Genomic DNA, 14,761 nt, shown 5'->3' with positions numbered 1-14,761 from the left:
ATGGAAAAAGATTTTGTAGTGCAGAAAAGGGACGTTTAAAATGAACATAATATAAGCCATCATTGATACTCATCATCCTCAAGGTAGAACATAAATTTCTGGAATCCTACAATTAGAAAAGTACAATAATCTCATTGTTTAATACAGATAATTGCCTTTTGTTAAACAAACATGGAAAAATGCGTACAAGATTCATGCAAACTAAAGAACATTCAAGAAAAGCTTTTACAAAGAAGATAAACAATGGAAATTCTAAAAAACTTGTGTAGGACTAGGAGTTGATTTCAATTTATGAGATAAATCGTTGATTTCAGTCACTTCTGTTTTTTTATTTTATTTTTAATTATTATTAGCGTCTACATTGCTGTGTTGTGTCTGGTTCATGTATTTGTGTCGGTGCTTTATGAACTAATGAGTGAAAACGGTTCAGACAAAACTCAATGAAACTGAAAAGCCAAACCGAAAATTATCCGATCTTTAATGATTTAGTTCAAAAATCGAACCAAACCGAAGGAAACCGAGCTGAATTTGTCGGGTTCTCGGTTTTCAATTTTAAAATCCATTAACTGATGAATTGACCGATATGGTTATTAAGGTTACCCAGTCCACTTCGACTTAGCTCAGACTCAACATTTTACTAATACATTCTACCACCAAAAGTACAAACAACACGAGTAAAACCACAAACCCTAAACTTGGTAGTCATTTCTAACACATTCATCAATACAATACATTTCAATATTTCACTTCTCACACTTAACAACACAACAAACCCTAAGTTTTTTCTCACTACTGCCGTTGTTCTGCTCTTCGTGCTTCAAGTTTATGCTTCTTAGATTTATCCTTTTCCTCCTAAAAAATTGTGTACTTTAAAAATTTAATTTTTTTTTGACACAACTTTAAAAATTTAATGGAAACAAACTTTGGTTTATTTTCTATATAAAATAAGTAAAATTGAAGTGATCTTTCAACAATTCGTGATTTTGTATGAGCTAAACAATTCTCTAGAATGTGCTAACCATTCATTAGTTTCCTCATGTAATATTTTGTATAAGAATCTTATACTAATACTAGCATAGCACTGCCACTAAGAATTATTTTCAGCTTTTCTATATCCAAAAAAAAAAAAAACTCTTAACTCTAAGCCTATGAGGCACCGATACACACAGACATCAGACACGACACGAACACTGACACATTAATACCGCTAATAATTTGAGAAAATCACATAATTCATTGTAATTATATGTATCTGCGTCGTATCGGTGTCAGAAACGACACATATCCGATACCGAAACACGTCTAATCTGAAGATTGTCTCTGCTTCATAGCTCTAAGCAGCTCAAAGAGGACAAGGAAAAACTATATTGAAGGGTTAACTAACCTGAGAAACTATATCAAGTGTATTGCAGTCTCCATGCACATCTTCTTGGAACAGAACCTCCCCATCACCAAGTCTTCTGTGGAATACAGTTAAGGGACATCCCTCATCCCAACCACCACAATCACAGCATCCACCAGACTTCCATCTATCTATAAGACTAGATGTCCCACCATCTCTAGTTTTAGGTCCACCATGAATCCCACCTGGAATAACAATGCTCATTATTTTTTCCACTATAACATTCACTAGGCTATTTGTTGAGAAATTTTGATCCCCAACCTCCTACTTTTTCAAGACAATTTAATGGAACATGTTCTTTGACAACAATAGCTGCAACCTCAAAATTTGTTGGAACATTTTTTTCCTAATAAATTGTTCTCACTTAGACCATATGAACATGTTCTCAACACTTTCCCTACTTGCTTAGAAAAACCCTTTTTCTTCTTTGAAATGTGCATTTCTTTGTCATGAATTTGAATGTCACCAAATAACACAAAATGTGTTTCCATCATTATATAATTGTTAGAGCAAAGAGTGAAAATTGTTGATACATTCAGCTTACCAACAAGTTGTTGCAAATCACTATTAAAATCTTATTTCCCTTTTTACTCCCTTTGGTCAAATAAATCTAGTAGACATAATCCAAAGATTCATCATCTTTTGGCTCTTTCATTCAATTTGGCTACATAAATTTCATTCTTATCAGCACAAAATACAAAATGAGGGATACTTTGATTCCAAGTGCATTGAAACATTCCTTTAGATAGACCCAAAGAGACACCAAAACCAAAGGAAAAACAACTAAAACAACTACTTAAGTTATGGTTTTGCATCTTTGGTGGTTCCATTTCTAATTGATATGTTGAAGAGACACCAAAACCACCAGAAGACTCTATTGAATCATAACATATCAAATTGTTAAGATTGTCATTTTTTTCTGAAGCACCAAATTCATAAGAACTACATTGGTCACCCCCAATAAATTTTGCTACATTCAAAGTTTTTTCCGAAGTTAACATGGTTTCCAATGAACTTTTATGTGCTAATTCCAAGCAGTGACAAGCATATATTTCATCAGCATTTGCCATATACTTCGGAATCCTATTGTGACCATGAAACATTAGGAAAAATAAACTCTTCAATAAAAAACTATTATTTTGTGGTTGGACAATGTTACTAATGACTGCACGATGAACCAACATTTTTAACTTAGATGGTGAATTTTCTTTGGACAATGTATCCTTCTCATCATGGCCCTTACAATGATTAATTTCCATCTACTATATATCAATCAAACTATTTTTAATCGTTGTGTCTTCTTGTAGTCCAGCCTAACGGCCTCCGTTGAATCAAACAAAAAGGTAGAAACCTCTCTTAGATTAAATCTTCCTTCAACTAAAAACTACAAGAAGCATTATAAGATTAATATACATATCATGATAACTCGTCTAGACATATATATCATCACAAAAACTAAAATAAAAATACATGTATTTGAAAATAAATTTAGAAGAAGTGAAAAGTGAGTCAAACTATGAAATATGCTATTATTGCATTCCTAGTACATGAAACATGGTAAATAATAAAAAGAAATAAAGAACTTGGAGAGAAAACTTACATGTTATATTTTTTTTTTGAACAAGTCAAAATGGAATATATTAAATCACCATAGGTGATTCATCTCGCACAAGGTGTGCAAAAGAGAACCACCCACCAAAAAAAAAAAATACAGCTAATTGTCTGGTGCCATAAAAGAAAACTTACATGTTATATGAATCACACTTCAGAAAATTTCTTGAGTTATGGAACATTTTTTTTTTTTGTTGAAAGGTTGAGTTATGGAACTTGAAACATATACTTTTTTTTACTTGTATTCTAATATTGACTCAAATATACGAAAGAATCTTCACTCCAATCATCTGGCTGGCATCTTAGTATCTAGATAAGGAAGGTCAATTAAAATCTTAAAAAAAAGGGAATAAAAATTAAAGAAAAATGCTACATGTCCCGAAAAAATGCTTCCCGAGAGCATCCCGATTGATATGGTATGGGCACTCTTGCGTTTTTTTATGTCCCTTTTTTCTACCACTTTCATCACTCTGTTATTTAGCACTCTTTTTTCTTCTACAACCTTCACCCTTTCCATAACATTCATCAGTAGCGACAAAAATTGCCTCTTCACCAACTTTTCATCACAAAGTTTACAATCAAGTGCCACAGTCCCAACCAATCATGGTAGAATAGTTGTGTCTAGTTCAGAAGAGTATCAATTGATATTAGAAGCTGTGCTGGACTTGTGGCTCTATTATTTTATAATACTTTTAAGAAAGAAGGATGAAAATAACTTTTCGTGAATTTTTCGGGAGCATATGTCTTCGTGACATATAGCATTCCTGAAAATTAAATATTTGACCCAAAAAATATCAATTTTTAAATAAGGATATACAATTCAGGAATTTTAGCACAAAATTACAAGTATTAATTAAAGATGCAACTTTATATTACCATATAAATAGTAGCTGAGAAAGGAAGATAAAAATTACCTCAATCAAATAGTCACAGACACAAGTAGCTGAAATTTTTACATGCCAAAACTTCTTAAAAAAAATAAATAGAAGACGAGTGCTTATAAACCGAAATGAAGAAAAAGTTGATGGATAGGCAAATGGAAAGTGAAGAAGACCAAATAGTGGGAAAAGTGGGAAGCAAAAGATCAATACACGTAGTGACCACTTCATTTTTTTTTTGGTACAATTTCTTTTTTTTTAATTATTATTTTGGCGGAACATATTATTATTATTATGATATTTAATTTGTATTTTTTTTAACAAGCCAAAATGGAATCTATTAATACAAGTGATTCATCTCGCACAAGACGTGCAAAAGAGAATCACCTAAAACAATTACAACGTCAAGTCACCGGTGCCGCAATAAAGATCACCGCCATATAAAAAACTAAATAATAAGAAAATTACACCATAACACCCATACATAAAAAAGGGTGTTGCCATCAGTCATGATAACTTACAAGTGATTCATCTCGCACAAGACGTGCAAAAGAGAATCACCCAAAACAATTACAACGTCAAGTCACCGGTGCCGCAATAAAGATCACCACCATATAAAAAACTAAATAATAAGAAAATTACACCATAACACCCATACATAAAAAGGGTGTTGCCATCAGTCATGATAACTGAAGACAAAAGTGAACATATTAGAGTTTAGCCACATAAAAGATAACAATTTAACCTTGTTTTCGATTTAATTTGTATACATTAAGAGTATACTTTTATTTTTTACACATACACTTGATCACATCTAAAATTCTAAATATTAGTATGTACATCTTTAAAAAATATTATGAGAAGTTATTGATTATGTCTTAAATTGAAAAGTTATTAATATGATATGTTTTAAATGATGTGATATTTTTTGTGGTGATGCCAAAAAAGATTAACATCGAAAAAATTGTATTAAAAATTTCTTTTAAAACATGTTAATATATAACAATATTTTACATCAAATATTTGATGGATGAACTAAAACTATCAAAGTTTACAATGATATTGTGTGAAAAATATACATAAACTTGCTGTGTGTGTAAATTATTTACCATAGAAAAATATTTGTATAACTTCTACCAAAAAAATAATGTGTGTAAATTACTCTATTCAAATTCATTTTATCAAAAATATATTTAACCTTTTTTTTTGACAAAAAAAAACATATTTAACCTTAAAATGTAATATTTCACTATTCAAATTCATTTTATCTAAATTACACATGTTTTTTTCTTTCTTGACGAATGGTAATTTAACTAAATTTCTCAAATGTTTTTCTCTTGATGAATGATGAGAGATTCAGAGACCACATTTTATTCTATCGCGTGTGAAATTACACATGAGAAGATTCATTCCCAAAAATCTCACATGAATTTGCATGAATGACGAAACTGTATACCCACCGTTTGGATGATTTTCTTTCCGTGTGTTTTCAATTCGCTCTAAAAGAATTTGTGCTATATATATTGGACAACTTATTCTTAAGTTTTTAGTCAGAAATACGCAAATTAAAATATACAAATCTATTAGAATAGAAGTACAACTGTATCATCCCGTGAGCTTAGTATTAGTGTGTAATTCAAACTCAGTGCTTTGCATTATGTTAGGGCTAGTTTACTTGTTTCTTAAGTAACAAACTGTTTTCCCTATTTTTAGCTAGTTAGCTTCAGTTTTTGTTTGGTTACTTGATACACAAGTAACAAGGATACACTCTTGTATATATACATTGTTTCCCTCTCTCATAAACAATGCTTTTCACACAATTCATTATTTTCCTTCTTTAACTCTTGCAAACCCTAACCCTTCATAACAGATTCTATTTTCTGTTTTCTTCCTCACAAAGAAACCCTCACAAAATCTTAACACAACACTGTTTTACCCCAACAATTGGTATCCAGAGCATAGTTCGATCCAAGAAGAAGATCAATCATGAATTCCAATGGGAATATTGTTGCGCACTTGCCAGTTCTTGATGGAAAGAAGAACTGGGACAGATGGGTAAAGCAGATGAAAGTGATGTTTGGGTTTCAAGATGTTCTTGAAATTGTTAACAATGGATTCGAGCCACTTCCAGAAAATCCCACTGATGTTCAGAGAAACACACACAGAGAAGCAAAGAAGAAAGATTGCAAGGCTCTATTCAACATTCATCAATGTGTTGACAACAAGGTGTTTGAGAAAATTGCTGATGCAGAAAGTTCCAAGGAAGCATGAGATACGCTTGTGAAGTACTTCAGTGGAGATGGTAAGGTGAAGAAGATAAAGTTACAAGCTTTGAGAAGACAGTATGAGTTGCTGCAAATGAAGGATGAAGAAAAGATTGAGGATTATTTCTCATCTGTTCTAACAATCACAAATCAGATGAAGCTTTGTGGTGAAACTCTTTCTGACAAGTCAGTTATGGAGAAGATTATGAGGACTCTCCCATCTCAATTTGATCACTTGGTGATAACGTATGAGGAAACTAAGGATCTGAATGAAGTGAAGATTGAAGAACTTCAAGAAGCATTAGAAGCTCATGAGATGAAAATAACTGGCAGAAAGGTGGAGAAAGATGAGGAACAGGCATTGCTTGCAAGATTCAAGCAAGAAGAGTCAAAGAAAGATTTGTGGAAGAAAAGAAAGGGAAAGAATAACCAGAAACAAGGTGATAAACCTGAATCTTCAAAGAATGGAGCTGAATCTTCTTCCAAGAATCAAGGGAAGAAAGATAAAAGAAAGGTACAATGTTACTGTTGTGAAAAATATGGACATTATGCTTCTGAATGCTGGTTCAATAGAGATAGAAAGGGAAAGAACAAAGAGCAAGAAGCTAATGTGGCTCAAGAAGATTCACATTCTGATAATGATACAGTCATGTCAATGGCTACTACAAGTGATAAAGAGTCAGAAGCAATATCAGATACTTGGTATCTTGATATTGGATGCTCAAATCATATGACTGGTAAGAAGGAATGGCTGGGTGAATTTGATGATAGCAAGAAAACCAGTGTGAGATTGGTAGACTGCAGAAGTATGAAAGCAGAAGGTATGGGAAATGTGACCATACAAGGAAGTGATGGAAAAAGAGCAGTGATAGAAGAGGTACTCTATGTTCCTGGAATGAAGTGCAATCTCATGAGTGTAGGTCAACTTATAGAGAAAGGTTATTCAGTAACAATGGAGGATGAAACCTTTAAGCTGTACAATCCAATGAAGAAGCTCATACTGCAGTCAAGGCTTACAAGGAACAGAACCTTCAAAACCAACATAGTGACTAAGGAGCAAATATGTTATAAAGCTTCAGTGAAGAATGATGAATCTGAACTCTGGCATAAAAGGTATGGACACTTGAACTATATGAGCTTATGTTTACTGAAAACAAATAATATGGTGATTGGGGAGTTAAATGTGAAGATCCCTGAAAAATCATGTAGCATATGTCTAGTAGGAAAGCATTCTAGGTCAGCTTTCAAGTTTGATTTGAAGATGAGAGCAAAGCATGTGTTGAATGTGGTGCATTCAGATATATGTGGACCTATAGAAATTCCTACATACAGTGGAAATAGATATTTCATCACATTTGTGGATGAATATTTAAGGATGCTGTGGTTATACCTGATAAAACTCAAGAGTGAAGCTCTAGAAGTTTTTAAGAAGTTCAAAGTGTTAGTTGAAAAACAGAGTGGTATGAAGCTGAAGATTCTAAGAACAGATGGGGGTGGTGAATATACCTCTAGAGATTTTGAATCATACTGCTCAAATTAGGGCATCATCCATGAAGTCACAACTTCTTACACTCCTCGACATAATGGACTTGCTGAAAGAAGAAATAGGAGTCTGCTTGATATGGCCAGAAGTATGTTGAAGGAGAAGAAGTTACCTCATGAATTCTGGGGTGAAGCAGTCAATACTGCAGCCTATATTCTTAACAAGTGTCCTACTAAGAAGATGAAGGATAAGGTACCTGAAGAGATATGGTCAGGAAGGAAACCATCAATCAGTCACTTGAAGGTTTTTGGCTTAATCTGTTATAAGCATGTCCCTGATTCTAGAAGAAAGAAGTTGGAGGACAAAAGTGAAGCAATGATACTGGTTGGATATCACAACACTGGAGCATATAGGTTTCTTGATCCACACTCTAAGAAAATTGCAATAAGTAGAGATGTGAAAGTGTTTGAAGAGGAATTTTGGGATTGGATTTCAAACAAGTGCAGTGTATCTGAGAAGCAGGTTATCATTGAAGATAACAGAGAGTCTGATGAGCTCATTACAGATGAAGAAGCTATAGTTGAAGAAGCATCCGATGAGCTCATTACAGACAGATTCCAAGAAGGCTGCAGGACTGTGAAGTAACTGGTGATGATGAAGTGAATCCCGATGGAGAGCTAGTGTACTTTGCAATGTTTGCAGACACTGAACCTGTAGACTATAAAGCTGCTTTGAGTGATGAAAACTGGAAAGAAGCTATGCAGGATGAACTGAATTCTATTGAAAATAATCAGACATGGGATTTGGTCAAGCTGCCTGATGGAAATAAGGCAATAGATGTTAAATGGATTTTCAAGTTGAAAGTAGTAAAGTACAAGGCCAGACTTGTAGCTAGAGGTTTCCTGCAGAAGGAGGGTTTTGATTACACTGAAGTATTTTCACCAGTTGCCAGGCATGAAACTATCAGGTTAGTGATAGCAGCAGCAACCAGTAAAGCTTGGCCTCTATATCATCTGGATGTTAAATCAGCTTTTTTGAATGGTACATTAGAAGAGACTGTGTATGTTACACAACCTCCAGGATTCATAATCAAAGGGAAAGAAGATAGGGTGTTCAAACTAAACAAGGCTTTATATGGTTTGAAGCAGGCACCCAGAGTCTGGAACAAAAGAATTGATAAGTTTTTTGTTGATCAAGGCTTTAAGAAATGCATAGCTGAACATGGTGTTTATGTGAAAGGAAGCTCATAAACAAAGTTACTGATCATATGCCTATATGTGGATGACCTCTTGGTAACTGGAAGCAACATAAAAGACATTGAAGAGTTCAAATTAGTCATGAAGTCTGAGTTTGAAATGACAGATTTGGGAAAGCTTGCTTACTTCCTGGGAATGGAGTTTCTGAGAACCTCAAAGGGATTGATACTTCATCAAGCAAAGTATGCTACAGAGATATTGAAGAAATTCAATATGTTAGACTGCAATTCATCAATCACTCTTGCAGATCCAAACATAAGAAATGAAGTCATAGAAGATGATGAAGATGTTGATCCAACTATGTTCAGAAGTCTTATTGGCTCACTAAAATACTTATGTCAAAGCAGGCCAGACATAAGCTATTCAGTTGGAATTGTTAGCAGGTTCATGAGTAACTCTAGTAAAACTCATTTCATAGCAGCTAAGAAGATTTTGAGATACATAAATGGTACTTTACAGTATGGAATCTTATTTCCTAAAGCACAAGAAACTGAGCAGCTCAGCATGACAGGCTACTCTGATGCAGATTGGTGTGGAGATAAGATAGACAGGAGGAGCACTACATGCTTTGTATTCATGCTACAGGGAGCACCTGTGTCATGGACTTCAAAGAAGCAGTCAATTGTGGCTCTCTCTAGCTGTGAGGCAGAATATGTTGCAGGCTCAGCAACAGCTTGTCAAGCAAACTGGTTGGAGAATGTTCTTGAGGATCTGATGATCAACATTCAGCAACCTATCAAGCTTCTGATAGACAATAAATCTGCAATAAATCTAGCTAAAAATCCTATTGCACATGGTAAAAGCAAACACATAGAGACTAGATTCCACTACTTGAGGGATCAAGTGAACAGATGCAAGATCAAGGTTGAATACTGCTCAACATTGAACCAAGTTGCTGACATCTTCACTAAACCTGTGAAAAGAGCCCAGTTTCTGAAGCTTAGAAGAGAGTTGGGTGTGTTTTGCTTTGATGGTTTGAATTAAGGAGGAGTATTAGTGTGTAAGTCAAATTCAGTGCATGCTTTGCATTATGTTAGGGCTAGTTTACTTGTTTCTTAAGTAAAAAACTGTTTTCCCTATTTTTAGCTAGTTAGTTTCAGTTTTTGTTTGGTTACTTGATACACAAGTAACAAGGATGCACTCTTGTATATATACATTGTATCCCTCTCTCATAAACAATGCTTTTCACACAATTCATTATTTTCCTTCTTTAACTCTTGCAAACCCTAACCCTTCATAACAAATTCAGTTTTATGTTTTCTTCCTCACAAAGAAACCCTCACAAAATCTTAACACAACACTGTTTTACCCCAACACTTAGCTCAGTTGGTATGAATATTACATATTTTATGCAGGGGTCGGGGTTCGAACCCGGACACCCCATTTCTCCACAATTAAATTGTGTGGGTTATAACCACTAGACTATTTAACCAAAATTTACGGTATTTGTTATGCGCAAATGTATAGATTAATCTATTTGAGAATTCAGAGCATGTTACATTTAAGAGCTGCTTTTTTTAATAGTAAAGTTTTATATTTACTAGTTAGTGATTAAACTCATGATCACATACTTAAAATTAAAAGATTTGAGTTGCTTTTCACTCAGAACATACCAATTTGGTACCGTCGATTCAATTTACATATAAAAGTGTTTAATCATGTTTAATCAATTTGGTATTGTTGAAATTGCTTTTCTCTCATCAAGTTTTGCTTAAAAACACATGGAAAATACCATTTTACCCCCAATTGTAGTTAACTAGTGTTCAGTGAGCGAGATGTAGTTAACTATCACTGAGTCAACTGCAGTTGGGTCAGTTGCACTTAAGTGCAGTTTCTGGCAAAACATCAATTACAATTTTGCGCGTTTCGGTTAAAAAATCAAAATAATTTGAGGCTTATTCAGAATACTATGGAACTTTACAGATTCTATATATGTAGATTTATAGGGATGTTGATAGAGCCAAACCGCAAGCGCACGGCCTATCGAAGTAATAGTAGTAAGTAGAGTATCGTTCCGCTAGGGAGTTGGTCAATTTAATTAACTTTCAATGAATGATTAGAGGAGAGAAAGTTGGTTAGAAAGGGTTTGATTGCTGAAGGTAAAAACAATAATAATAAAAGGGTCTTAGGATCATTGGTTCATCTTAATAACTAATCCTTCACTTGACAAAACCTAAACTTCTAATTTCATGGTTTACACACTAATTTCTAAAGACCGGTTTCCCTTAGCCCCTCACCTTTCCGATGAAAGTCCGGTGAGAGTTTACTTCTAGCAACCAAGCCTATTTCACTGACATGATTACTAGAAGATGCATAGAGGATTGAAACTACTCTTTGTCTCAATAGTTGCAAAGACTATTTCACTGTTTTGCAACTATTGTCTAGATTCACTTGTTCCAACATCAAAGCTCCGCTCTCGCTTTATGAATTGATGTTTGGGATGATGGATTAACGATTATCAAACCCTCCGCTTTCGCTTCCACAGTTTGATAATTGTTAATCCACGTTAAGACGGTGAATCTAGATTAGAAATTAGGGTTACATGGAAATTAGGGTTTAGACATGTTTTGTTTAGGATTGAGTCATTAGACTCCCCAATAATCCTAAGACTAAGAAGTCTACTCACTCATGTTCATCGTAGACATGGAGGAAGAAGAGAGAAATACGGTAAAATAAATTGCAAAGAAAGTAAAAGGAAAATAAAGACTTTTATTAAAATAGCAATTGAAATAAACAAAGGTAAAGATGATTGTTCATGGTGGAGAGCTACTCTATTTATAGCTTTACAATCGACTTAGAAACTAAGCAACTAAAAGGGTAAAACAGTAACGCTGCAACAGGGTAACTTGGCCTTGAAGAAAAAGCAGCAAAAGAGACTCCTGGAGGTGGCACGGCCGTGCCACATGTTGGCACTGGCCGTGCCAAGCTTCTGACTTGGTGGGAACATATTTTTGTCCCGTATCTTCGTATTCTTGTGCTGTATTTGCTCCAGTCCTCTTTCTTTTGCTCCAAGACACCTTCCACCATATATTTATTCCTAAAATAAAATAAAACATAATTTGAAGTAAAATATTCTAATATAAAATAAAATGCAATAAAACTAAATCAAATCTAAAATAAAACTAAACTAAATAAGGCAATAATTAATACTATCTATGACTCATCAAACTCCCCCACACTTGAATCTTTGCTTGTCCTCAAGCAAAAGGCAGCAAACATAGTAGCAACAAAAGATTTGATTATGGCAATATTAAGAACAAATGTCTCTAGAGAAAGGCCTTGCCTCAAGTACACTAATTACAATTTCAAATACTTCTCATGAACCTATTCTTCCCAACATCAAGTCTCAAGTGAGTGTGTGTGTGCAGTCCAACCCTTTTCTTGCTCCTGTATAAGACAGATATTATGAGGAATAGGTTCTATCCTTAGTGCTAAAGTAACCGAGAAAAGTCCTTTCTTCATTTCATATAAGAGTGATGGGAATTCGAGTTAAAATTAAATTAGATATAACAATTAAGCACAAGGGGCTGCAGATGCTTAGGGGCTATCTATCCTCGTAGGGAGTCTTCTCGGATGTAATTGTCCTTTCCCCCTAGATTCAAAATCACCCTAAGTAGTGCTGCAAATTTATTGTTTGTTTCATCTCCGCGTAGGAAGTCTTTTTGGATGTAATTGTCCTTTCCCCCTAGCATTGATGAATTTGTTTGACTTTAGGTTCAAATTAGGGAGTCACCACCACAATTAGGAAGTTAGGGATTGTCCTTTCCCCCACATGTTGGTGCCATTCTCCCGCCCCATTATAACTTTAACAATTTAGAATATAACAATAAGGCACAATTGATTAATTTCCCACACAAACTTATACTACTTTTACTCTTAAGACTTTAAAGGGTCTAAGTTAACACTAAAGATAGAACGTGTTCCTTAAAATACCTATTCATACATTTACTCAAGGATTGCAACCGGGTGCTTTTCTCATTGGAGAATTTTCACAATAAAACATGATATGGGTATAGCAAGAACATAAGAAACACAAGAAACTATTTTCATGTACAAGAGGCGACCTAAAGAAGAGACAAAACAAAAAATTTCATGCCATATTTACATTAAAAACAAGCTACTAGTCATGCCTCTTGTTATAAAAACAAAACAAAAGAATAGAGTTCAAGGGAGTTTGGACACTACGACTCTAGACACTTTATTAGGCCCCCCCCCCCCCCCCCCCCCACTTAGGGGAAGCATTGTCCTCAATGATTCAAAAAGAAAAAGAAATTAAAAGAAGAAGAAGAAGAAGAAGTAGAAGAAGATGAAAGAAGGAGATGAGTAGAAGAATGAGAGAGATAGGGAGAAGAAGAAGGGAAGAGAGGAAGAGGAAAGCTCACATTTGTTTATTGAGGTCCGTAAGGAGGACTTTGAAGTTGGAGGTGTTGCATCATCCGACGGAGCATCTCATTATTTTCATCATTGACACGGTTGCCCCTTTGAACTTCATTGCGAAGGCCGGAGATCTCAACACCTTGCCGTTGTTGCTCGGTGCTCATCCTCTCGATTTCATTGTGAATCCATGTCCATCTTTGATTTTCATGAAGCTCACCGGTTTCATGGCCATGGTGCCCCTCTTCATGGTGCAAGTGAGCACCTTCTCCTTCATCACGGTGCAAGTTAGCACCTTCTCCCTCATCATCATCTTGCTCACCAAGAACCTGCACATCATTAACATACAACCAATTTTCTTCCACCTCGGTGGTAGTCCGAGATGGGTTAGGCAATAAAAACATGATTGGCACGTTTAGCTTAAGTTGGTAATGGAGGGGTGGACGATGTTTGATGAAATTCATAGCAATAAGGGTCTCTATGTTAAGCCTATTGTTTCCCTCAATTGGTTTGATCCCCTCATCTTCACCCACTCCAAAACACCTAGCTATATATGTAATGATGCCACCCACCACTATGTCTCCTCTACCGGCCGGTCTAGTACCGACAAAGTCTAGGTGATCAATCAAATAAAAACAGGTATTGACGGGGTGGTTATGGAGCATTGCCCATAGCATGAACAACTCATCGGTTCTAGTGTTTCCTAGCTCGGTTCTACCCCAAATAGTGCAAGCCATTACCCTCTGAAGGTACCTAAGTACTGGGTTGTGAATATTGCTAGCTTTGTTCGCCCTAGGGACGTATTTGTTAAGACCGGTGATTTGTTTCCAAAAGGCAGCTGGGTCATAGTTAGCCGGTTTTAGACTTGGATCCCAATGATCATGAATATATCCTTCATTTTCAAAACCTAAGGCTTCACAAAAGTGCTGAAGTGACATGTCATAATCAATATTCATTAACCGGAAAACAACTCTATGGTTCGGGTTATCAAAATTCAACTTATCTTTAGTAAAATTTATTGAGCTCAAGAATTCATAAGTGAAATTTTCATAACCCCTCATAGGTTTCAGTAATTCAGTCCAACCTAACTTTCCTATCAACCTAGAAACATCATCAAACAGCTCTAGCATATCTAAAGTATTGGGATCAGGATAACGAGAAGGGTGCAAATGTTTAGAGATTAGATTTTTATACCTGTCCCTTTGCTTGTTATTTTTGAACTGGATCCCATGATTCTTCACTTGGGCTTGCTTCTTTGGGGGAGGTCCTCCTTGAGAGCTTGCTGGTTCTTTACCACTTCTTCTTGAAGCCATTGACCTTTGTTAGAATTGGTTTTGAAGGTTTAGGGTTTGGGAAAATTTTTGGTGGAAAAGATTGGTTTAGGGTTGGGGTTGATGTTTAAGGAAGTTTTGTTGGTTTGGATATGGAGATTGGTTAAGGTTTTGTGATGTTTTGGGTAGGTTTTGAAAGATTAGGGTTTTGGTGAATTGTGG

General features: G+C 35.1%; 1 pseudogene across 1 annotated transcript; it reads right to left on the bottom strand.

The window, feature by feature from the left end:
• Nucleotides 1-297: 297 nt before the first annotated feature.
• LOC146954196 (uncharacterized) lies at nt 298-4,033 on the bottom strand (annotated as a pseudogene). Its single transcript, XR_015012262.1, has 2 exons — nt 3,928-4,033; nt 298-2,786 (listed from the first exon to the last, which is right to left on the bottom strand). The product of XR_015012262.1 is annotated as an uncharacterized LOC146954196 (transcript).
• Nucleotides 4,034-14,761: the final 10,728 nt, after the last annotated feature.

This window comes from Medicago sativa, chromosome 1 (assembly GCF_051527215.1).
Source record: "Medicago sativa cultivar Bolivia chromosome 1, Bolivia_mono, whole genome shotgun sequence".
NCBI classification, from domain to species: Eukaryota; Viridiplantae; Streptophyta; class Magnoliopsida; order Fabales; family Fabaceae; genus Medicago; species Medicago sativa.
The sequence above is the reverse complement of the archived record's forward strand: the minus strand, read 5'-3'. Positions and strand labels throughout refer to the sequence as shown.